We start from the raw sequence: 25,415 nt of genomic DNA, 5'->3' as shown, positions 1-25,415 counted from the left end.
AAATAATAATAATAATAATAACTCCACACTGGCAGAATTTACGGTTTGGAAGTGCACAACAGCAACGTTACTCACTGTACATACAGTCTCATTCAGAAACGCACAGTCTATATGCCTCACTAAAGCACAAAGCTATTGTTTGCCTTTCAGCCACAGCGAGCGTTGACCGTTGCATTGACACGTGTCGTAGTTAGTGATGTTTGTTTTGTCTGGGTTTCATTTTAGAAAAAGCATCTTCTCGGCTTAAGTCATGACCTGTTGCCCGGTGAAGCGCCCAGTAGTTGGGCGTCCTCGACTTGGCGGCGGCGTTGCTATGCCAACAAGGCGTGACTCAGCAGCGATCCTCGCGTAATCGGCTCGCGCAGGTAAAGGCGGCAGTACGTGGCTCCGTGCGGCGTAGCAGATTGTGGACGCGATCTTCGTGGAGCCGGTTCGCAAGCAATATTCCGCAGACGACTTATGGTATGTGTCCAACAACTGGCACTGAGTGGTGGGCATGCTTTTTTGGTGTTTTAGTTATTGTAAATGGCTGTGTAAGGTTGAAAACGCGCTTTTGTTGCTTAGATTCATCTATAGCGTTTATACGCGTCTTTAATAATGCGCCTATACAGAAGAGTGGGAATCTGCACAGTACTTCAAATGTTAACAAGTTTGTAGGTAAAAACTCATTTTGAACACAGCGTGACATAGGTAAAGTTGATAGATATGGAGAGCGTGCCATGCCGTGAAAAAACGCACTTTTAAAAGTGAATAAAAAGTGCAGATGTCAAAATACTGACAGTGGTTATTAATAGTAATACTCCAGTTATAGGCGCATTCAAAATACAATATCTGGCTAATTAATGTTTGTTGTTTTTATTGAACTCATGATAACAAAGCAGAGTCTGTTATGTGTAGATACGGAATTATTCTACCATGTTAACATATTCACAATATCAGATCACATAGGTTACTGGGTCTAACATATTTACCTATCCTTATTAAACCATCTCAGCATTTTGAGAAATTTACCTGGAATTTACCCATTGAACATACACAACTTAGAGATAAGTACATACTGCTGCTGGGAGAAACCTTCTTCTTCAGGTATTGGAAGTAACTTATTTCCACTTTGATTTGTTCTATATTTCAAAACGTGGGGCCATGTAAATAATTGTATGTCAATACTCACATCATAAATATCCATATTCACAGTGCACTGGTCTAGTAATTACTTTGCTCCTTCCTGTGTGATATTGATACAGTGTACCTGCTGTGACCCTAGGGTAATGAGTTAAGTATATACGCAACATATAGGATAGTGATGTAAAATATATATTTTCCTTTGGAGATGCTCCATTTGCACACTTATCTACCTTAGCAGGACACAGTTGCACTGTAGTCACACTGCTGGGTACAATACAATTAATGTATATCACACTTGTGTGATATCTACCTAAAGTAAAGTGTAACCCAGAAATATCAGGGTTCTTTAGAAATTCTGAACACCTTTTTGTTTCCAAGCAATTTTGTGAAACTTGCTGTTAGTGTGAGAGCTGCTGATGTAATTTTGTATGTATGTTTGCATCAAAGAAGAAAAGAAACATTTTTGGGGAGAAGGTGATAAGGGATGTTAAAGAATGAAACAAGGCTAGCATTTTAAATAAAATGGAGAGAATGGAAGGCTCCCCAAATGTGCTGTTTTGTTTTTCTGCTTACATTATGAACATCCTTCAAAAAATAAAATAGGAAATTGTCAACTACCAAGCATATAGTCCAGATCTTGAATTCTCTGAATATACAGTAAACAGAGAGTTCTTGATTTACAGATTATGTATGGAAGATTAAGCAATGCATAAATGGCTTCACATCTTCTTCTTCTTCTTTTGGCTGCTCCCGTTAGGGGTCGCAACAGCGGATCAAAAATGGCTTCATATGCAACCCTAAAACTTTTCTGATGACATTCAGGGGCTTCTATAGTGCCGATATATGTGGGGTTAGACATAGAGGGATAAAGAGCAGAAATGATTTTGTAAGGTCTCTAACACAATAAAAAATAAAGTGCAGTAATCTTTAGGAAGAATCCTTTATTTATTACACATGTTTAATTATCCAATGTTTCATTATTGGAAACAGTGACATAAAATGATTTGTCTTAATATGATTATTTCCCTTAGTATTCTTGCATTTCATGTCAAGGTATTAAGGTTGGTGACCTTTTATTTATCATACAGTGTATTTGTACAAACTTTGGAAAGCAGCTGTAGGTAATACCTTATGGTAACCCATTTATGAAATATTATTGCCACTAACGAAAGATGAATAAGAAAGTCATACTTTCTATCTCAGGACATCAAATTAATAATAATATAGTCATTATGTTAATCTGCAGTCACCTTAATGTACAGATTTCACTTTAATTATCTGAATATTTGCTTTCCTAAAACAAGGTTTTCAATATTGCCAGAGCTCTCTCTGATAATCATGGCATGTTATCAAGAACATTTTTTCATTATAAACTCTTTTTAATAAAGTGCCACTTTCCCAATAGATTACTCCACTGTTATGAAATTCATTAGCAAATTAATTGGAATAGCTGTGACGAAAGCATTGTTGCTGCTTGTTTACTTCTGTTCATGACAAACTATGACAGACTGAAACAAGAAAGCACGGCAGTTGCAGGGGAGGATCCCTCTGAGGGTGATGACATATGAGCTGATGATAGGTACTGTATGTACACCATTAGCCCTTTGAAGCTTCATTCTAGTTTCTAAATCAATGTATGCATCAAGCACCAACCAGCGAGTTTTAGTTTTATTAATAAAAATCTAAAAGTAAGTATAAGCAAAAAGGCAGACATGCTTAATGTTCAACATACATTTTTCAGCAACATATCTTTTCTGCCAAATTGTTTTTTAAATTTATTGTTAGCAGCTTACCATACATAATATTTGTAATTAGTGATATTTTATGTTATTTATTTGCTTCCTAGTCTATGGAAATTTTTTATTATATGCTTTAAAATATGTTAGGTTAAAACATATTCATATTTCTGTAATTATTTTAGGCTGTTTTCATGATTACTTAATATACTAAGTGCCAAGCAGGAGAATTCTTTAGATTAAAGGTCATTATTTTCACCTCTTCATTATTTCTGTAGGACTCTTGCAATGGATTCAATTTTGAATCCAACTTTATACCTTGCTTACTTTGGTATTGAGACTTTTGAGGGGAACTGTAGCCATTAAGAATACTGGAATGATATCTTGCAAATTCATTTATTTTCGTAAATGTTTGCATTTTGCTATGCAAGTGTTTTAAATGAAAAATACAGTATGGCATAGTCAAGGAATTATTAGATAGAGTAAAACTCAAAATTTTCCCATGAGACTGTTGCTGCTGTCACAATTAATTAGCTGTGTTAAATTGTGTATTGACGATTAAGTGATTAAAATGTTTGAATGTATTTTCCTTTAGTAGACTAACAAATATAATCGTAAAACAAATTTCACTTTAGTAGTTTCTTGCCATAACACAATACTAAACACATGAATATATTTAATGGAAGTATAAAGCAATATGTATTAACATGAAATTATTAATATATTTGTATTCCACACAGTCCTCCATATTCTGATGTCAAGGTTTTTAACACAATTAATACATAATTCTAACATCTAACTTTAGATAAACCCAAAAAATACTTGTTAAACTGATGATGAATCTCAGATGGTATTATTTTAGTTTCAGATAACACTGGTCTGCAGAAAAAAAATCACATTCTTTTAGATATCCTTTATAAATTTGAGGGTTCTGAATCCAAATCTGACAACAGAATTGCTATATCACATCTAGTTTATGAGAAACAAAGGTTTAAAGGTTGTTCCAATACTTTGAATCAGTTAAAGACATTAGTCAAAGATACCTGTATATCACATTCTTTTTTATGAGCAAAGCATAATAATAGTTTAATTAAACATCATAAAGCATCACAAGTTAAAAAAGGGGTCTGAATGATTTTATAATGCCACATTTTAGTACTGAGTATTTGTTGTAACTGCACTGTCTTAAAGTGCATGTGATATGAATAAATGGGTGATTAGATGAGAATGTTGAGAAGTGAATGAGGGAGTGTGCCAGTTACAGTGTGTGAGGTTTTTGTGCAAGGGTACCCTCAGTAAGAGATGTAAGCCAATGTTCCATTTGTCTTTTTGATTGCTTCTGCTACCTTCCTCTGATATCTATTGAAACTGTTTACATGAAACACAATTCAAGCTAAATTCATGCATCTATGACCGCTTTCCCATGTTACGAGAATTTTTGGAGTTGCCATTTAAGGTCTCTCACCATTCCACTTTCTAGCCAGTGTTTTGCAGGAAATGGAAGGTCATTTTTGATTTGGTACTTTGAGGCACAGAAAAAATAACTAAAGTTGTGTAATCTTTTGTAACAATAAAAAACAAAACATATTAAGTATGTATTGCATTGCTCCAAGTGCTACTTGATCATGCAAATGCCACTTCTGGCTGACCTGATTATTATTATATTAATATATTATTGAAAGAAGTGAGAAATCAACTCAACTGTGTAACATTGTTTCCTACAAATTTTCTTATTTGGAACACTTACTATAAAGGACTTTATGTGAATTTTCCCAGTAGAAACCTTGTACGTCTTATCTACGTAATAGAATATACTTTGCTGCGTCAGATGTATATCTTGCCAATTGTAATAATTACTAGTTACACGGATTCTGATTACATCTTTGGTTGCTTGGAGATACTTCACTACTTATTGTACAACAAAATTAGAGCTGCATTTGTATTTCAGTTGAAGTATCAAAACAATCTGTTACATCATATCTTTTCTCTTTCTTGGTTTTCTCCTGGTGTTCAGTTTTTTTAATTAATGTTCACCTTTTTTGAGTGTTTGCAGTATTTATTAAAATTTGCTGAATAGCCAAAATAATCAGTAAGTAAATTGAAATTATCCTTCGGTATTACTAATTGTCCACTCTGGATATGCAGCAAGATGAAACTTACGGCAAGAAAGTAGTGATTATAGGGTAAATGCAAGTACATCAAGAACAATTGGTTGTGATGTTTACTATATTTATTATGGCTCTAGAGTATTGATGTGTTGCTTCTTGGTGCTTTTCCTTAAATCAAGTCTTTCCTATTTCATTCTCATCTTGGATTTTTTTAGTTGCTTATCTCATTTTTTCTGATCATTATAAAAATGTATAATTTTGCTGGCCACCATTTTGAGCCTTCATCTAGCAATATGTTATTGGTCTAATATATTAATGATTTTTATGATGCAAATAAGTGCACTGGTTGACTGTTGATTAGAAAAAACAAATACTATATGCTATGGGTATTGAAATACACTGTATTTTAGTGCCCAAAGAAAAATGGATGTTAATTGTTTTTAAATTTAGTAGACAGTTACTTGTCTCTAGAAACTGTTTATATTTTTGGATTTAATGATTTTTTAATTTGAGGCTTCAAGCATATTCATGACCTTTCAGTTAGTTAAAAGATCAGAAAAAGTATTAGGTGAATTCTAATTTATTGGGTGGAATAGTGGCATAATGGTTTGCATTCTTGCCTCAGAGCCCAATCAATGGCTGTGTAGAGTACATATGTTCTCCCAGTGTTTGCATAGAATCAGTATCTGGCCTTATTTTAAATAATGCTAACGTTTTTATTTTTTTACAAGTTGTTAATGAAGAGAATTTACACCTTTGATTACATTTTGTGTTTTAGGTGTCATGTCCTTATGAAAGCATGATTGCCTAGCAATGCAACCATCTTATTTAAAAGAGAGGACTCTTTTAGTGTCTGCAGTTTGTTGTAACTGTGTAGGCTAAACATTTCTTAGATAACTTTTCATAAACAAATTAAATTACAAATATTTTTTATTCATTTAGGACTGAAATGTGACTTATTTTGGCTGTTAATTTCAGACATTTTAATAGTATTTGCTGAACTATTTGACTGGATTTTTATGATTGTATTAAAATTAGTGTAATCCATATTACTAACCGAGAATAAACCGGATATGGACGCAGGGACATGGCGATGGGACCATGAGACGTACTGCGCAGGCGCGCGTCTCATAAACCGCAAGCGAAGTCGTATCCACCGCGAATTAAGGAGTCACGGCCCAAAAACGAAAGAGCTCAACTAACGTGAATGAGAAATGAAGCAACAACGCGCCCATAGCTACCACTAACCACACAACAACACAAAAAAGAGGATTCAGCGCTGCACCCCAGAGTCAAATGTGAGAGGCTACGGAGGCCCCACAGGTCCACAAAGATAGTATGAAAGGCGCAGGCGTCACCGCCATATTGTGAGTGGCACTACTGTGGAGTGAAGGCGCAGGCATCACTACCATATTGTGAGTGGCACTACTGCGGAGTGAAGTTAGGAATAATGTGCTGCTTGGGATTGTACAAACCTCTGAACGCTTTACACCAAATTCAAACACAATACAGCTCAACGATACAAACACGAGCCCACCTGGATAAGATCAATGAACGCAGGCGCCTACAATGCGCATCTGAAACTGCGGAAGCAAAGCAGGCACGGGTTCAAAACGAAAGACCACAACTGACGGAGATAAATAATCTCTTTCAAATCTATTTCGGGTTACCCAAGACCAGGGGTTGGCGAGCGAAGCGAGCAGGGGGCGGAGCCCCCTAGTTGGGTATATTGGGTAAAGGATGTTAAAGATAGAGCTACCAGGCAAGAGGAAAAGAGGAAGGCCAAAGAAAAGGTTTATGGATGTGGTGAGAGAGAGGACATGCAGGTGATGGGTGTGAAAGAGCAAGATGTAGAGGACAGGAAGATTTGGAACAAGATGATCCGTTATGGCAACCCCTAACAGGAGCAGTCGAAAGAAGAAGAAGAAGTTATTGATTTTTTTTTTACAAATGATGTGCCTAACTCTGAAACTAAGCTTGCTAGCTGTTGTACTTTAGATCACTGGCCCTCACTAGCCCAATAAACTGAAAAATTATTGCTTGCCCTCATCATAGATGTTCATGACACATGGATTTTCTTCATGCACCTCAGTTTTCTGCAGCATCCTAAAAATGTCCATGCAAGATTAATCAGTGATCTTTGTTAGTATGCCTAAGGATGAGTCTTGTCATACACCAAATGTTACAAGGATAAGACAATAAACAACTTATCCATTAACTAGATACTGTAGTATGTTTGATCTGTGTAAAGAAAATATATACTGTATTTTGAAAGATTGTACTGATGGCTAATGAGCTAAATCTGTTTTCAAACAAATTTGACTCCCATTCAACAGCAAGGCCGTCACAAATACTATAGTTGGGTCCGATGATATCAGTCAGCATCAGTCAATGTATGTGCCATATAATTCTGTTTTGCCCTTCCATATCTGTTCACCCTTTTCCTTAAAAGTGAAGAGGGTGCCAAAATTGGGGAAACTGTGTACATAGTTCCTGTACTTAAAATGGACACTCAGTCTTCTTAAGGACTACAGGCCTGTAAATCACATATTATGAAGACACTTGCTGTGCTGGTCCTTAAACATCTATGACCAGTGGTTACAGACCACTCAGATCCCATGCAGTTTGCCTACCAAGTACATATAGAAGCAGATGAAGCTCTGCTCTACATCCTATGCAGAACTACTACCATTTGGACAAAGCTGACACTTTATTCATAGTTATTTGTTTTCGTAAGTGCCTTTAACAATATCTTGTTTGTTGGGTTAGCAAATAAGCTCGAGATGATACAGATATATGCCCCTTACAGTGTCCTGTATAGGAAATGTATAAATGCTTAGACATTGTCCAGAACAGCAGTGCTCACCTACGGAAGGATGGAAGACATCGCTCCTGCCCATGCCTAGGACAACATTCTTTCCCACACTCTGTCTCGAAGTTGGACAAGTGCCGTTCGCAGGAAACCCCGACTGTATCATGCTTTAATCAAGTAGCTGTCCTTCGAGAGTTAAGCCTATATTAAACAGAAGCTAGTATAATTTTGCTTTAGTGTTACTGATTCTTTATTCCATTTAGAATCACCACCGTAACGCTAGGGAAAGATATAAGATATTTCTTTACGTATATTGTTGGGTTAGTAATAGCTGCAGTCTGTAATAAACCTCTTCCAGGGTTCTTGCAACCCCTGCTGGATACTGAACAAAACACAAGTATCCCAGGAACAGTCCTATCTCTCTTTCTTTTTACTCTCTACGCCATTCATTTTAAATGCAACTCCAGTTTATATCACTTGCAGATATCTACAGGCAGCCTCAACAGTGAAGGTGAGGAGGAGTATAGAAATGTAGGGCAGACCTTTGTCATGGAATATATTGAGAACCACCTGGAGTTAAACCTTAGAACGACAAAGAAATTGGTGGTGGAGTTTTGGAATGGATAAAAACATCAGTCATTGTAAACAGGCAGGAGGTGAATGTAGACCGGAATGGGTGGATAACACAAATATGCTGTACTAAAAAGGCCAGGGCAGGCTTTTTTTCCTCAGGAGGCTCAGGTCCATTAGAGAGTGTCACAAGCTACTGATTATGTTCTGCCCATCCAATGTGACTAGTGTACTAATCTCTGCTATTGTCTGCTGGGGAGCTAACACAAGGTTAGGTATGTCAGAACCTTGTTGGTCAGCAAGGTCAGCTGCATTGCAAAAACTGACCCTGGACACACTAGACACACTAACAGAAAAGAGTATGATAGCAAAACTGACATATTGTCCTGGAGCACCTGTAGTCAGTGGTTTATTCTACCAAGGGATGCTGTTTGTTGCCTGCATCCATCAGACTATACAATGTGTCTGCCATTTCAGTCTTTGCTTTGGCCAGACTGTCACAGTTGTCACATTGGCACATAAATAATATTTTTAATATTGTTCTGTTATTATTATGTGTATCACACTTTTTAACTATTTTACACTATGTTTTATGTCAGTGTTTCCCAACCTCGGTCCTGGGGCACACTGTGGCTTCTGGTTTTTGTTCCAACCAGATTCCTAATCAGTGGCAACACCCGATAACACTAATCTCATTTAATTAGCTGGTATTATTTTTCTCTTATTCTCCATTCAGAAAAGAACAGCAGCATGATTTTTACATTTATAAGACATTAAAAAATATTTCTGCTTTTGCTACAGATTTAAATGCTTAACTCTATTTTGTTGATTTCATTATATTTTGCCCTTTCCCTGTGCAGTTTTTTCCCTTTATTGTATCTTATTAATGACAATTAAAAATGAGTAGAGCAGACACACTGGCAAACAACACTGAATAATCAAAGGCTGCAACTACTTTAGTATCAGACCCACTAATTAGTAAATAATGGATTAATTAAACAATTAGAACACCTAGAAAAGTAGAATGAAAATCAAGATGAAAATATTGTTAAAAACAAAAAAATACATTATTCCTATATAACTGCTGTGCCCTGTGTTGGCTGGGATTGGCTCCAGCAGACCCCCGTGACCCTGTGTTCGGATTCAGCGGGTTGGAAAATGGATGGATGGATGGATTTACCAAACTTACTTTTGTAATTTCTATATTGTTCCCAAAACACAGAACTTGGGGAATAACACATCACTTAATTAGCCCAGGAGTCCAATTAAAAACAGAATCTGGTTGGAACAAGAACCTGCAGCCACAGTGTGCCCCCATGACTGAGGTTGGGAAACACTGTTTTATGTTATATGTTACAAGAAAATTTTATTTGAATATAATAGGTTATATAATTGGTGAGCATGTCATATGGAACAGACATAATGTCACCAGTGTTAACAAAAATATGTAGTCAGTGACAACAGTGACAAATAATATAACAGGTCTGAAATACTGTATAAATCCCTGTGTACTTTGAAAACAGTAACAACTAGGGTAGGCTACTGAGAGGTCACGGAAATCCAGCATCTATGGGGAAAACCAGCTAAGGGAAAGTCAAAGCTTCAATGTAGCATTATATATTATTAGTTCCCTCTTGGTTTTACATGTAAACATCGGGAGACCATACAAGATATTTTAATTAAGCCAGCATCATTACATTAATTCATAATAAGATTATAATATCATGCTTTGCAAAGAAGCAATTGAGCTTACAAATAAACATGCAGTCAAAATATGTTATTTTTTTTTATCTTTTATTCTAAATATTATCCTGAAACCTATTACAATAAATTAGATGTGTTGTGTGGAAATTTTAAGAGCTTTGTAGAATACTGTACATTTGATTGAAGTATCATAATAGTAAAAATTGGTAAAGTGTCAATTCCATTTCCAGATCCCATGTATTCTCGTAGGTGTTGAGTGGGAGTGGTTCCTGCAACATGTACACTACAGTATAAGATATACAGTAGAGTCTCACTTATCCGACATAAACGGGCCGGCAGAACGTCGAATAAGCGGAAATGTCGGATAATGGGAGGTGTTAAGAAAAAGTCTACAGTGGAACCTCAGTTCACGAACATCTCTGAACACGTACAAATCGGGTTATGACCAAAAAGTTCGCCAAACGTTTGCCTCTGTACACGACCACACACTCGGTATAGGAACAAGCCAGTTTCCCTTTCGGTTTGTGCGTGCCGATGATTTCCGCACGTGTTCAGTCTCTCCCTGTGCATTCCCTGGGCAGCGTTAGAGAGAGAGTGCGAGAGAGAGACACAGACAGACACATGCACGCGCAAGAGAGAGAGACACATGCACACACGCGCGAGAGAAAGAGAGACACACGCACACACACGTGCGAGAGAGATACACGCGAGAGAGACACACGCGCGAGAGAGACGCATGCACACACACACGTGCATGAGAGAGACCCACACACACTCGCGCGCGAGAGAGACACACGCGCGCACACGCACATGCACACACACACACACACACGCACGTGAGAGACATGCACGCCAGAGAGGGCCAGCCACATAATCCACTGTAATCATGTTTTACAACAAAACAACAGAAAAATTTAACTGAAAAAATGAACTTAGCAACAAAAAATAGACTACGCTCATGCTCGCAACTTGCAGTTCTTGTTGCCGATTGATGCGTTTTTTTTTTTTTTTTAATTTTTTGCGGTGGGACGTCGGGTAATACAGAATGTTGGATAAGCGAAGGTTGGATAAGCGAGACTCTACTGTATTTGAATTTAATGTGCATAAACCTTAAGCTTTAAAAATTAATTTGCAAAAGCGCATGAGATCCTGATCTTTGTAGATTTTCTTACTTATGTAATGCTGAACATGTATTTTGACTTAATTTTCATTTGTTTTTCAAGGTTTTCTCCAGTTAGCTGTTGAAAGTCCTATTATTTATTAATGAGCCTCATGTGCTCACAAAACTTATTTTTTCCATTTATTATTTGTATACAGTGCTTTTATCATGCAAAATAATATGGAAGTAGGCATCCGTGTAAGCTTATAGTAGCTTGGTCACAGGTTATTAACAGTAAAACAAATCTGTACTCCCATAGCGACCTCCTTATGCAGAATGATATCCGGAAGGATAAAATACACACCAATTATATTTAATGATTTTTTTTTAATAAAAATAACCATGAGGGAGAGATGAAAAGGGAATATTACTAAAATACCAAATAAACAGACTGGAAAGAAAACTCTGCTACTTCTTGGGCCTATCTGCATAAATTCAAGTCTCTGTCCGCTCGGTTAGGGGAGTTGTCCACATGTACATGACAATACTGCACACAAGCATTTACTTTTACATATTCCATTTTACTTTTTCACATTCTGGCCTCTCATCCTCCTGCCAGCTAAGTCTTTCTCTCAGCTCTCCTCCTGACTTTGCGTTCATTGGGCCACTGGCAATGAGTTGGCTTTTAATCTCATTCTGTGGTGACTTCAAGCCAGTGCCTGGAATTACTGTACTTTCAAAGACAGGGACTTCCTTGTTCATTTCTCTGCTTTTCTAAGTATACATTAGATTAGAAGTACCCCCGGCAAAGCATAATGTCCTGGCAGTCCTAATCCATCATTTTTCTTTATAGGACTAGGTCACTTAGGTAGTCTCTTATCCATCAATCTTAAAAAATACAACCAAGTCCCAACACTTCTAGTTTTAAACCTTTGGTTGACATGTACCACGATGTAGGGTTCCTATTAGCCTTCTGCCACTGCCCATCTTTGCAAAAGGTAATATGGTTCTCTTTTATATTGCTTAGCACTTCCTGCCAATGCTTTGTGGCCATACTATCTCTCTCTCTCTCTCTCTGTCTCTATATTAGGTGAGGGTCAGGTGTCCTGGCAAACTGCTGGGTCATCAGTCCCCAAGTGTCCTCATGAAATATTGAATGGGTCTGCCCAGGCCACCATTTACTCTTCTTTGTGTAGGCAGTTCTACCTATTTTCCTTTTAAAGCACTTACTGTAGCACAAACATAGTGCATACTTACCATAGTGGTGCATTTCTACTCTCACAAACATGGCAACATACTTTGTCACCATTGGCACCGACACCTTCTATGATCTAGGGAAGGCATTCCCCACTGATTTTCCCTTCTCCAAATGGCTCACCCAAAACAATACAGCTTTGGTTAGGTACAAAATCAAGCAACATTTTTAGTAATGTGCTCAGAAGTAATAACCATAACTATTTAACAGAGTAATTTAAATCCCGGTATCTTATGATTGAATTAAAGTAAGTAGTGAAATATAAACATTTAAATGGATGCACATAGGAGAAAAATTATGGGATGGTGCACATCGCATGTAAATAATGCTTCACAGACTGTAAAAGTGAAGCAGATGGTTCTGTTGTCAAGTATTTATAATAGTAATAATAAGGATTAACTAAAGTAGGTCAGTTTGAAGAAAATGTAGACAGGACCATTATAGGTGCTGCTCAGTATGAGTTGTGGAAATGTTTTAGCAAGTGATACAAAATAGAAAAGCCTTTTGTAGATATATACACTGTTCTCTCAATTCTTTAAACAGACTGATAAAGAAGGAGTTATTAATAGCTGCATTTGTGTTTTGTCTTTACAGAGATGATGATATAGAGGCAATAGCGGTAAGCACTTTACATATTCTCTTTAAATTTGTTTAATAAAATACATGATGTGCACTTTAGTGAAATTTTGAGTATTTGTTAGTGCAATGGAGTGTGACAGTGTTACCAAACTGATAGGTAATTCTAGTTGCAATGAAGAATGCTTTAAAAACTAACTAAGAGGAGCAAATTAATGTTTTACTGCAGCTTCTTCCAGACTGAATGAAGCATTACAGCAATTAAATTTGAGTTTACATTTCTCACAGATATAGTTGAAAGCTAACAGGATGTAAAGCATTAAAAATGGACAAAACTGGAGCATGGCCAAAAGGACACATTTGAGTGATGTAACCTATACTTTTTCTCATGCTTGAATACTGTAAGTATACACACACACATACACACGAATACACACAGCCAGCCTTTCCTAGACATTTGCTATGAAATACAAGCTTTATGTGTTAAATATTTTTTTTCAGGTTTACAATTTTACAACATAATTGTGCAAGGCTTGCTTGATGGCAAAATGGTCAGCGTTGCTTTCTCACAGCTCTACAAGTTGGGGTTTGAATCTTGGCCTGCTTATTGCTCCGCCATGTCTGCCATTTTTTTCTATGGAAACTCCAGTTTCCCTCATCTCCCAAACATGTTAGATTAATTCTGGAATTTTGTATTGGTGCAGCATGTCTGAATGTATGTATGTATGAGCTAGTAGACTGCCACTCCTTTCAGGTATAGGTCCAGATTTATACCTAGTGCTGTTGGCATGGATTCTGGCTCCCTGAGAACCTAAAACTGGATTTATATACTAGTGAGATCACCTTAATTTTCCAATATTTCTTAAATGTAAAAAATGTGTCTTAGGTAGCACAGTAGTTAGAGTACATAATGTACATAATTGAGTATATATTGTGCAGGACAGGATGCGCTCTTGAGTCATCCCCAAACCAAGAAAGACACAAAGGAGGGTGAAATAACACACAATAAAGGTTAATAATGGAAAGAAACAAAGAGCAAAGCAAAATATAAATCGATAGATGGAGCATAACTGTAATATATAACTTTTATGTATGTATTTTTGTGTTTAACTTTTTTCACATCCTATTATCTAATGTGATTACATTTTGAATTGAATACAAGAAGTTATATTTTTTACCATGTTCATTTTTGTTATTTATGCATCATTCATGTGCTGTTGTGATTGTGATGACCCGGGAAATTATATATAGATATGTTCATACATACAAGTTACCCCTTGGTACATACAAAACTTTGTCATTCATAATTGTGCTAGTGACCTTCTTTTTTCTGTAGACATGCAGAACACGTAGCGCGGTAGCAGCAGCTGCAAGCCACCAGCTGAATCTTCTGCATCTCCTTAGCGTGCATTCAGCCCCCCCCCCCCTTCACAACGTGAGCGGCAGAGACCCGAAGTGGTGAGCGTGAAGCGCGCCCCCGGAGAGAGGGGTTGGGGGGTGGGCGAGAGAAGCGAGTAGGGGGCAAAGCACTCTAGTATACTGCATAATATTATATTGTTTTATATATTGTATATATCACGCTTGGGTCACAGAATTGCACAGAAAACAGAGGAGGTTGAAGAGACTTGAATTTTATTCAAACACTGCAAGCAAACATTTGTCTCTTTAAAGGGTTTCAAACGTGCTCCTTGAAAGGAAAGAGTTGACACCTCCGTTTGTCAATTAAAAGTAAGCTCGGGCTTCTTCTGAATGATGCATAAATAATAGCAGGAGAGGTCTGAGAGAGAGAAGGAGAAGCAAACAATCAATTTAACAAACTAAAAGAAGCCCGTACAGGCTTTTTAAGAAGGCGGAGCACTGCGCGAGAGGCTATTACACGACAGCGTCAGCCAGAAGGGTAAGGAGGAATGTGAAGGTAGTCTGTCAATGTTTTTCAGGGGTTTTCCCAGGGGCGTCTGTATTCTCTGGGGGTGCGAACAGCTCCGCAGCTCACACCCCCTCCCTCAGCTTTATTCACGTTTCCGTGAATCAAGCGATCTTCCAGGCCAGGTTCAAACAGACGTGACAGAACATCAGCATTAACATGCTCAGAGCCAGGTCGATGCCTGACTATAAACCTGTAAGGTTGTAAGCCCAAGAACCATTTCATGAGATGGGAGTTTGTATCTTTTTGACGGTATAGCCATTGAAGTGGAGCATGATCAGTTACTAATGTGAAATTTCGTCCCCATAAGTAATACCGTACCGCTTCTACAGCCCATTTAATCGCCAAACATTCTTTTTCAATAGTTGAATAATTGCGTTCTCTGGGGAGTAATTTCCTACTGAAGTATGTGATAGGGTGTTCTTCCCCATCGAAAACCTGGGACAGGACTGCGCCTACTCCGTATGCACTTGCGTCCGTCTGTAGTACAAAATCTTTAGAGAAATCGGGATTTCGCAACACTGGATAAGAAGACAAAGCGGTTTTTAAATCTGAAAAAGAACATTCGCAAGGTGTTGTCCATAAAATAGGGCGTTTTTTTCTTCCCTTAGTAAGCTCTGAGAGAGGAGCAGCCCTATTTGCAAAGTCAGGGATGAATCTTCTGTAATAACCCGCCAGCCCCAGAAAAGCACGTACCTGATTCTGTGTTTTAGGATGTGGGTAAGTGAGCACCTCTTCTATTTTTCTTAATTGTGGACGAAGTAAACCCCTGCCCATGGAGTAACCTAGATAATGTGTCTCAGACATACCTAGTTTACATTTCTTAGGGTTAGCAGTCAACCCAGCTTGTTTCAGACTATCAAGGACAGCCTGAAGACGTTCTAAATGCGAATGCCAATCATTGCTGAAAATCACCACATCATCAAGATACGCCCCAGAATATTCAGAATGTGGACGTAATATCTGATCCATCATATGCTGTAACGTTAGAGGGGCCCCATGAAGGCCAAACGGCAGTCTTGTAAATTCATAAAGTCCATCAGGAGTCGCAAATGCAGTTTTCTCACAACTGTCAGCCTCTAGAGGCACCTGCCAATAACCCTTTGTAAGGTCTAGCATGGAGATATAGGTTGCCTGACCCAGTTTTTCCAACAGCTTGTCTACTCGGGTCATTGGGTAAGCATCAAATTTAGAGACCTTATTCAAGCGCCTAAAATCGATACAGAAGCAAACCAAACCGTCTTGCTTGGGATCTTACACGACCGGACTACACCAGTCACTTCTACTTTCTTGAATTACACCTAGCTCCAGCATCTTCTTGACTTCTTCGCGCACAATATTTCTCCGTGCTTCCGGGATTCGAAACGGCCGCAACTGTACCCGGACACCGGGTTCAGTAGTGATTTTATGTTCTGCTAAATTAGTGACGCCTGGCAAGTCTGAAAAAACATCACTGTTCTGTTCAATCAAGGTTACTAATTCTGTCTTTTGTGAGTCAGTTAAATCATTACCAATAACAACATCAGTCTGAGAAACAGCAGCCAAGGAAGTGTAAACCCCTTGTCGGTCGTGCCATTTCTTCAAGAGATTAATGTGTAAAATTTGGAATGGTTTTCGCCAGCCTGGTATTCTAACTTTGTAATTTACTGTTCAAATATGCTCCTCGATAATTGCCGGGCCCTGCCATTTAGCTAGGAATTTGTGCGGGTCAGACGGAACCAGTACTAAAACACGATCGCTGGGATTGAATTCGCAAAGTTTACTGCGCCTATCGTAAAGACGCTTCTGTGTTTCCTTGTCGCGTTGTTGATGCTCCACAGCAATAGAAGAAAGTTTAGAAATTCTATCGTGCAACGAAACTACTCGGTCTGCAAAGCTCAGCCCGAGGGATGTTGATTCGTGTCCCATCCATTCCTCCCGTACAACATCCAGGATGCCTCTTGGGCGCCTGCCAAATAACAGCTCGAACGGACTCAAGCCAGTGGACGCTTGCGGCGATTCCCGCATAACAAAAGGCAGGACGGAGTCCCAAGATCTAGGATCATTATGAGCAACTCGTCTGATCATTTGTTTTAAAGTCTTGTTAAACCGTTCAGTTAAACCATTAGTCTGTGGATGGTAAACAGTGGTGCCCAGTTTCTTGATAGCGAATCTATCACAGAATTGTTTTATCACACGAGAAGTAAAGGGTGTGCCTTGGTCAGTCAAATTTTCCCCAGGAATACCAATACAAGTAAAAATCACGCACAGAGCTTTGGCTACAGCGGAGGAGTTGGCCTTTTTCAAAGCAGCTACCTCAGGATATCGTGTTGCATAATCAACCAACACCAGCATATATTGGTACCCATTCTTAGTCTTAGGCAAAGGGCCTACAATATCTAATCCCACCCTCTGAAAGGGGACATCCAAAGTAGGCATAGGACAAAGGGGAGCCCTAGGAGGCTTATAAGCGGAGACGATCTGACAGTCAGGACATGAAGCACAGAACCATTCAACATCGTTTCCCATATTCAGCCAATAAAATCGTTTTGATAACCGCTCTCTAGTCTTATCAGCCCCCAGGTGCCCTCCCAAGATGTGAGAGTGGGCCAGCTGCAAAAGAATTTCTCTGTGCACCTCAGGTACAACTAGCTGCTCAATAAATTCCCCCATTAAATGGTCTGTAGTCACTCTGAAAAGACAACCGTCTTTTTCTAGAAAGTGTGGCGTTTTCAAGCCCCCGGTATCGCGCTCTTTGTAATAGGAGTCACTAGCAGTGCGTGCCTGTTTAAATGCATATTCTAATGAGTCATCAGCGTGCTGCAAGCGCACAAAATCCGACTGCTCGCTAGTACTCGGTTTGGGTTCGGAGGCATTTGCAATCTGATAGGATGTAGAAGGGCCTTCCTGCCATTCCGGGAAATTGTGGGGGGTGTCTCCCTCAGTCTCGCTGGAGAGATCGGGTTCAATATCTAATCGGGGCTCTAGGTTTTCCCCAACCGCCACTAATTCTCCTTCTTCTTCCCTCCCACTAAGCTCAACAGGGGACTTGATGGCTGGTGAGCGATGTTCAGCTATTAGTCTAGGAAAAAGGGCATTTCTTCTGCCTATCAGTAAAGGCCAAGGGCATGAGTCAGAAACAGCAGACCAAACTTTAAAGTGACGACCCTTATAAGTTAAAGGAAGAAGTAATGTCTGATAGTCTTTAACATCCCCATGTACACAACGTATCTTTACAGTCTCAGTGTTACTAAGGTATCTGTCGTCAAGACAGTCCTGTCTGACAACACAAAGGTCACTGCCTGAGTCCAACAATGCCGTCATCTCGCGGCCCCCAAACTTCACCGAGATCAATAAGCCATCTTTCTCTTTTGATGAATCTGGAATATTTGAGCAACAAACCTCCGCTAAACCAACTTCCATTGATTGAGCTGGAGACAGGTGACATTCTTTCGCCAAGTGACCGGGTTGGTCGCACCGGAAACATTTTCGTTCAGCACCACTGCCGAAATATCCTTGGCGACTTCCACGGCCACGGCCGCTTTCTCCAGAAACAGGCATCTCATTTGCAACTGCATTCACTGGAGGCCTTCCCGACGAAATCCGATGATCAGGTGCTGAAGCTTCAAGATGATCAGGTCTATGGTCAAGGTGACGAGAATGCCCTGAGCGGTCTCTCGGAGGTTGTAACACACCATACGGGGCACCAAACCCACCGCTTTTTCTCCAAGAGGTCTGCGAGCCTTCTAACCGTTGAGATATAATCGTCAGTGATTCAAGATTATGACAAAGAAACTCATCTCGAAGAGGTGCGGTATCCCGAACAGAACATGTTCATAACAACCTTTTCTACGATTCTCTCCATCTTGTCCCCCTCAAACCAGCAATGCACTTTATGAATCAAATCTTGTATTTGTGCACGGATGGAACCGTTCATATTCAGTTTCCAGTCGTAAAGTGCAAAACCTTTAGACAAAAAGGTTGTGGTTTTACGCAAAAGAACTTGCTCCTTCAAAAAATAATAATCACCAAGCTTATCAGCAGGTACATTTCGTAAGGAAAGTAAGGCGTCACCAGAAAAAAAAGGGGTGACGATAACAGCCCAGTGACGTTTGTCCCATCCCAACAAAGTCGCCACTTGCTCAAAAGCCAAAAGAAACATCTGTGGGTCATCAGAAGGACCCATCTTCGTCAGTACATTCTTAGCATTGTCTGGGAGCGGAGGCAGAGGGACTACTCGCCTAACATTTTGCGGAGGAGGCGGAGATGGAGGCGCAACATACTGTTGAGGGACTGGATTATCCCTTCGATGAACACTCTGAGGCGGAGCCGGAGGCGGAATAGTCTGTTGGGGAATTAAATCATCATCCGGATCGTAAGGGAGCGGAACATCCTGGGCGATTTCAAAAATATATTCGGCTTCCAACTGTGCATCCATCTGTGCAACCACTCCTGGTACCACTTGTCATGCTTGGGTCACAGAATTGCACAGAAAACAGAGGAAGTTGAAGAGACTTGAATTTTATTCAAACACTGCAAACAAACATTTGTCTCTTTAAAGGGTTTCAAACGTGCTCCTTGAAAGGAAAGAGTTGACACCTCCATTTGTCAATTAAAAGTAAGCTCGGGCTTCTTCTTCTTCGGAGGAATACGTGCCAGGAGCAGGAGAGGTCTGAGAGAGAGAAGGAGAAGCAAACAATCAATTTAACAAACTAAAAGAAGCCCGTACAGGCTTTTTAAGAAGGCGGAGCACCGCGCGAGAGGCATATTACACGACAGCGCCGGACAGAAGGGTAAGGAGGAATGTGAAGGTCTGTCAATGTTTTTCAGGGGTTTTCCCAGGGGCGTCTGTATTCTCTGGGGGTGCGATCAGCTCCGCAGCTCACAATATATATATATATATTGTGGCGGACGGCCAGGACCCATGCCTGGCTGGGACGCCTGGAAGGACCGAGAGAGGGACAATACCTCCCCTGGACCACAGGAGGGCCTCCGCCAGGGGGTCCCGGACAGTTGTGGAGCCCTGGAGGCCAGCACTTCTGCCACACCCGGAGGTGCTGGGGGGAAGGAATTCCAGGGACACCCGGAGTGCTTCCGGGTGCTCATGCAGCACTTCCGCCACACCAGGAAGTACAGCCAGAAGTTCATCGGAAAGCACCTGGAGCATGTCCGGGTAATTATAAAAGAGGCCACCTCCCTCGAGTGAGAGAGCTGAGTTGGGAGGAAGAAGGCAACATTCGGGAGGAGAGGTGGAAAGGCGGCAGGAGAAGTCTGGAAGGGAGAGGAAAGGACAGGAAGATAGATGTTTGGTGCAGGGGCACTGTGTTGTGTGCTGGACTATTATTGTAATTAAAAGTGTGTATTTTTGGAACAATGTGCCCGTGTCTGTTTGTGCCAAGGCTGAACTACCACAATATATATATATATATATATATATATATATATATATATATATATATATATATATATATATATATATATATAGTGTGTATATATATATATCTCTGTCTATTATAAAAAAAAATTCTGGGAGAGAAAGACGGGAGACGAGACGTGATCTTCATGTTAAGATCACGGAAGACGCTTAAAAGACCCGCGAGACGAAAGAGAATGGCCACGGAGCATCTCGCGAGGACCTTAAACATGAGACTTTGTGGCAAGAGATTGACCCAGGACCGTCTCACGATGACGTAGAACATGAGATTCTTGCAAGACACGCCCTACTTACAACCAATATCAAATAAGACAACGGGCAGCAAAACATTCAGTCGTCTAAAGGATTTGAGCACATACAGATCCAGGGTCTCAGCGCATATAAAGCGTATAAGGACAATACGTTATAAATTAAATGTCGACGACTAAGTAAAGAAGAAAGCAGCGTGGGGAAAAGAGACTCAAAAGCGTTGGAGAGAAAAAAGTGCAAAGAAGAAAAAGAATAATCTAGGTGCAAATTCAGAAAATAAGGAAAGTAATTATCAGCCCGGAACAAGTGGAATTGAAAAAAAACACGTCTAGTCGGGCTCAGAATTAAAAGACAGAGAGTAAAAGACAAAGAAGAACTTCATAAAGACGTTCACAAACGTTGGCGCTATACATATGCAAAGCAGCTTAGAGATTATGAAAGCAGTGGAATTCGAAAGGCTCAAAAAAAAAGTTGGTACGATACACATGTGGAGAAAGTTAAAGAATATGAAAGTAGGAAAATTAGAAAAGAAAAAAGAAAGTAAAGATCGCAGTAGCGCAGACAAACATAAATTATTACTCGAAAAAGGGAAAATAATCACCACGGACCAGGTGTCATTGAAAAAAAAGCAGGACAAAGCGAGGTCAGAAATAAAAGACAGAGTAGAAAACAAAGTAAAACGTAATAAAGAGGTTAAAAAACAAGGGGGCCAAACACATGCAGAGCAGGTTAGAGATAATGAAAACTGGAATTCAAAAGACTCAAAAAAACGTAGGAGCGAAACACATGCAGAGCAAGATACAGAATATAAAAGCAGAAAAAAACGACAGTGTCAAAACAAAGACAGTAAACATCGCATTAGCGCAAAGAGAAATTATTACTCTGAGAAATAACGAAAAGGCGAATAGAGATCGAATATATGGACACAGGTGATATGTCAGAAGTATGTAAATATTGTAAGGCTTTGAAGTTTAAGTCAGAGAATTTCAAAAAAGGGGTTTTTACCTCACATGCATTTATTGGTTACTTTGCAAAAAAAATTATTAACTGCTGATGATGTAGATTGTTTTGTCTGTGCTAAAATTCCAAACAGTGAAACCTATCCTGAATTATGGTACAAAGTCATTAAACACATGTCTCACTGACCTCATTTAAAAGATTTAGCATATTGGGACTCCAAAGATTCCAAATATTGTTTTTACAGAAGTTCTGAAATAAAAGTGAAACTCATGAAATAGCAACAATTGAAAGAAAAAAAAAATCTTAAAAGTGTGTATCCGGAAAACCAAACACGGGGGTTGGCGAGCAAAGCGAGCAGGGGGCAAGGCCCCCTAGTGTGTATATATCACAGACCTTCTCTTCCATATATATATATATATATATATATATATATATATATATATATATATATATATATATATATAAAATATACAGTATAAACACTACCAGTGAGAAGTTTTAGAACACCTCAGTTTTTTCATCTTTTATCAAGATGCATGCAATTTAATAACTTAATGTTTCATGAAATCAAGGCATAGAACAAATAAAAAATGGGAAATAAAAAAATAAGTCAAGGAATCATTAAGTGTACAAAATGTTATTCAAATTTTTGATTTGTCAAAGTAGCCACCTTTTCTGATGTAACAGCCAAACTGTGGTAACTCTTTTGATTAAGAATTTCAGTCACTTAGTGCAAGTCCCCGACTCCAGCAAAAGAACCCCAGACAATCACACTTCCTCTTCCTTGTTTGAGCAAAGATTTAAAATTTTGATTCATCAGTCCATAAGACTTTCTTTCAGTCAGCAGTATTCCACAGCCAGTACTGTATTTCAAGACATTGTTTTGTCCTTTAAGTAATGGCTTTATTACTGCCACTTTCCCTGTCAAACCTGTAGTCTCTTATTCACAGTAGGAACAGAGATCTTCTTTTTTTGACCAAGGTTAAGCTGTGTTTGAAGCTGTTGTGCTGTGAGGCACCTATCATGCAAACTGGTGACTCCCAGAAACTTGTCTTCTGATTGGATGGTGACATTGGGTCTGCCAGATCTTTTCCTATTAGAGTTTCTTCCAGTTTCCAATTGCCTTTGAATTGTGTAGGACACCGTACTCACTGACACTTTGATTTTTTTTGCAATTTCTCTAAATGAAAGGCCTACACTTCTAGGGGGGATAATGCTCTGTCTCTTTTTTTTTTGTTAATGCCATTTTCTTGCCTTTATTACTAAATATTATTTAATAGTTATTACTATATATTATTATTATTATTATTATATTATTACTATATATTATTATTATAACTTTCTACAGTGTAATATTGTCCAAGTAGTACTTCAGAGGGTGTAGTAACACAGTCTGTTCCAACTCTGTTTTTAGAGTCAGACTTAGGGTTTTTAAGTAATCAACAAAAAATGGGACACCTGTCAAAATACAGTAGTTGGTTTCAACTTGCAAGGCTTAATTTACCTTAACTACTGCAGAACATGTTGGATGTAACGCGTGAGTTGTTCCATGAAGAAGGCCCATTTGTAATATTATATTTCCTTTTTTCATTTTTTGCTAGCTTAAACTGTAAATTTAAACCTCTGGAAGTAAAAGGTTTGACTGATAATATATATATATATATATATATATATATATACTGTATAATATATATATATATATATATATATATATATATATATATATATATATATATATATATATATATATATATATTGTGACGGACAGCTGGGTCCCATGCCCGGCTGGGATGCCCCTTCACTATATATTCAGGGGGAGCAGCCCTGGACAGTGCAATACCTCCCCTGGACACTGGATGGCCGCCTCCCTGGGTTGGAGCGGTGCCTCAGTCTCCCGCATCCATGGGGGATGGAGTTCTCCACAGCCCTTACGGGTTCTGCAGGCGCCGCCAGGGGGTGCTGTAGCAGGAGCTGCTGGACCCTTCTGGGCATTAGTTTCGCCTCACCCGGAAGTACAGCCGGATGTCGCCAATCAAACACTTGGAGCACTTCTGGGTGCCCAATAAAAGGGGCCAGCAACCACCACTCAGAGGCCAGAGTCTGTTGGAGGAGGACAAGGTTGCCAGGGAGGAGTGGTGGTAGAAGAGAGAAGTGTTTTTGGTGTTAGTGTTTAGTGCTTGGGACTGTGTTGTGGCTGGGGGGATTATGGGGAAGACGTGCCCTCCAGCTGAAGAAAATAAACAGTTGTTTTATTTTACACATGCCCCCGTGTGAATCTGTGTTGGGTCGGGTGCATATATAGCGCCTTTGTTACAATATATATATATATATATATATATATATATATATATATATATATATATATATATATAAAAAACATATGTGTTTTTGTAATGGGCCAAACTGGCATAATGGTTCTTTTATACTGGAATGAACACATCCTTTAGTTTACAAAAAAATAGAATAAGTTTCCTTTCACTACAGGTCTATATTTTGTGTGCACCTATTGTCTTCTGGTAGAGGATTTGTTTTCTTCTTTACTAGTACAACATGGTATGGATCAAGTCTAAAAATATCACAGAGCAGTTTTATGTCCATATATTTCTAACACTTCACTCCAGCAGAGGGTGTTGTAGAGTTGCAATGTAGATTAGAGCTCTCTTACTGAATATTTAACCATCATGCAAAACAAAGCTTCTGTATTCTGATTGACAGATCTCTGTGCAAATGTTGTATAATCCTGAACTGTGACATTTTATGCAAATTGTCTACTAAGAAGCCAACTCTTACTCACATGCTCAACATAAAGGGCTATAAGCTTGTAACCAGTAAAAGTTGTAGGCTGTTGATGTAGTAATGTCTTTAAAAATACAATATTTTCCCCGTCTCCCTTTCTCTTTTACAACTGAAAGTTGAAGGATTTGTTTTTCATTGTTTTTAATACTTAACAGGGCATGCTATGTTGAGAAGTCTATTAAGTGTAATTTTAATCTTTGGTTTGGCATACTCTGTCTCTCTCTATCACTCATAATCTCAGATTCAGTTAATGTGGTTTCTGCTGCTATCCATACACCAATTTCGTACTCTTGCTTTACTTGCTGTTTTTGCTAAGTGATTATTTAAGTTTAGGTAACTCCTAAGCTTTGACATTATATGCTAGATTTTGGTGGGGCCCAACCAAAGCCCAGGGTTCCCCTTACTGCTTAGTTCACCTCTGCTCCACTGGCATACAGAGAAGCACTGTAAGCCTCTCTGTCTCTCTCCCTCTGTTTCTCTCTCTGCCTACATCCTGACAGGACCATTCTAGTTTAGTGGGACCTTAGTCCATCACTATGGCTGGCAGTCCATCACCGGCCAAGTGACTCTATATAGTACAGACATTTTTTTCTGTATTCTTGTGAAACTGACTTCATTTTCAGGCATTTCTTAAATGGAAAAACTAATTTTGAACATTACAGTAGTTTGAGTACTAAAGGACAGGCTATTGCCTATGTCAAAGCCTACACTACATGTGATTTAGTAAAACAAATTTATTAAATTCCAAATGGAATTTTTTTTTTTTTTTCACAGTTTATAGAAAAATAGTTGTTGTTCCCTTGTTTTAACTCATTGAAAAAATAATTAACTAAATAAATTAAATGTACACATGCTTAGGCAGGAAAGCGAACATTGTTTTCAAAAGATGCCTCCAAATAATGCCAGTTTCTGTCCTACCACTGTGTCTCTAAGGATGGCTTAGGAGCATGTGGTAATTCTCTCAGATTCATGTACACATTGTAGATTATGGGATAAGTATGAATAAGTATGAAATGATAGCAGTTTCCATCCTAGCACTGAGCCTCTAAGAATAATTAGGAGTATGTGGTACTTTCTATCAGATTTAT

General features: G+C 38.9%; 1 protein-coding gene across 1 annotated transcript in view; it reads left to right on the top strand.

Moving 5' to 3' along the window:
* The first annotated feature begins 204 nt into the window (after positions 1–204).
* Positions 205–25,415, top strand: part of zgc:77752 (uncharacterized protein LOC393862 homolog) — a 64,086-nt gene continuing 38,875 nt past the window's right edge. The window contains exons 1-2 of the mRNA XM_028795004.2: positions 205–462; positions 13,004–13,028. The gene's annotated coding sequence lies outside the window, so the exon portion shown is untranslated. The remainder of the gene's footprint in view (positions 463–13,003; positions 13,029–25,415) is intronic.

The sequence above is a fragment of the Erpetoichthys calabaricus genome, chromosome 1, assembly GCF_900747795.2.
Source record: "Erpetoichthys calabaricus chromosome 1, fErpCal1.3, whole genome shotgun sequence".
NCBI classification, from domain to species: Eukaryota; Metazoa; Chordata; class Cladistia; order Polypteriformes; family Polypteridae; genus Erpetoichthys; species Erpetoichthys calabaricus.
This window is presented reverse-complemented; position numbering and strand designations above follow the sequence as displayed.